This window comes from Diaphorina citri, unplaced genomic scaffold (assembly GCF_000475195.1).
Source record: "Diaphorina citri unplaced genomic scaffold, Diaci psyllid genome assembly version 1.1 scaffold92048, whole genome shotgun sequence".
Taxonomy (NCBI): domain Eukaryota; kingdom Metazoa; phylum Arthropoda; class Insecta; order Hemiptera; family Psyllidae; genus Diaphorina; species Diaphorina citri.
The window spans coordinates 1-325 of NW_007469018.1; the positions used below are offsets into that span (position 1 = coordinate 1).

A 325-nucleotide genomic window follows, 5' to 3' on the forward strand; every position below is an offset into this window, starting at 1 on the left:
CTGGGTGTAGAAACCGTGTAGGGGGGTGTTCTGAAAATAGCGACCCAGGTCGACCTGCAAGACGAGAAAAGTGGATAAATAATGCATAGAGGACCTTGGTTAGACTGCGGGGTTAAAAGGACTTTCCAGTCCTATCCTAGCAGGATAAACAAGGTATATTCTATTCAGTTCTACATGGTTTATGATTTCTAAGATTAATAAAAATTAAAAAAATCTCATTCTCACCTGTACAATATGCACGTTCTTATACTCATACAGACGGTCAATCAGGGGGTTCCGGGTTCGATTCCGCACCGACGCGATCACCACCACGTACACCTGCACG

At 44.0% G+C, this 325-nt stretch overlaps 1 long non-coding RNA gene across 1 annotated transcript; it reads right to left on the bottom strand.

Annotated features, from left to right (window-relative positions):
- Positions 1 to 20: 20 nt before the first annotated feature.
- On the bottom strand, positions 21 to 325 carry LOC113473779. Its single transcript, XR_003395652.1, has 2 exons — positions 226 to 325; positions 21 to 54 (listed from the first exon to the last, which is right to left on the bottom strand). It is a non-coding gene; the product is annotated as an uncharacterized LOC113473779 (long non-coding RNA).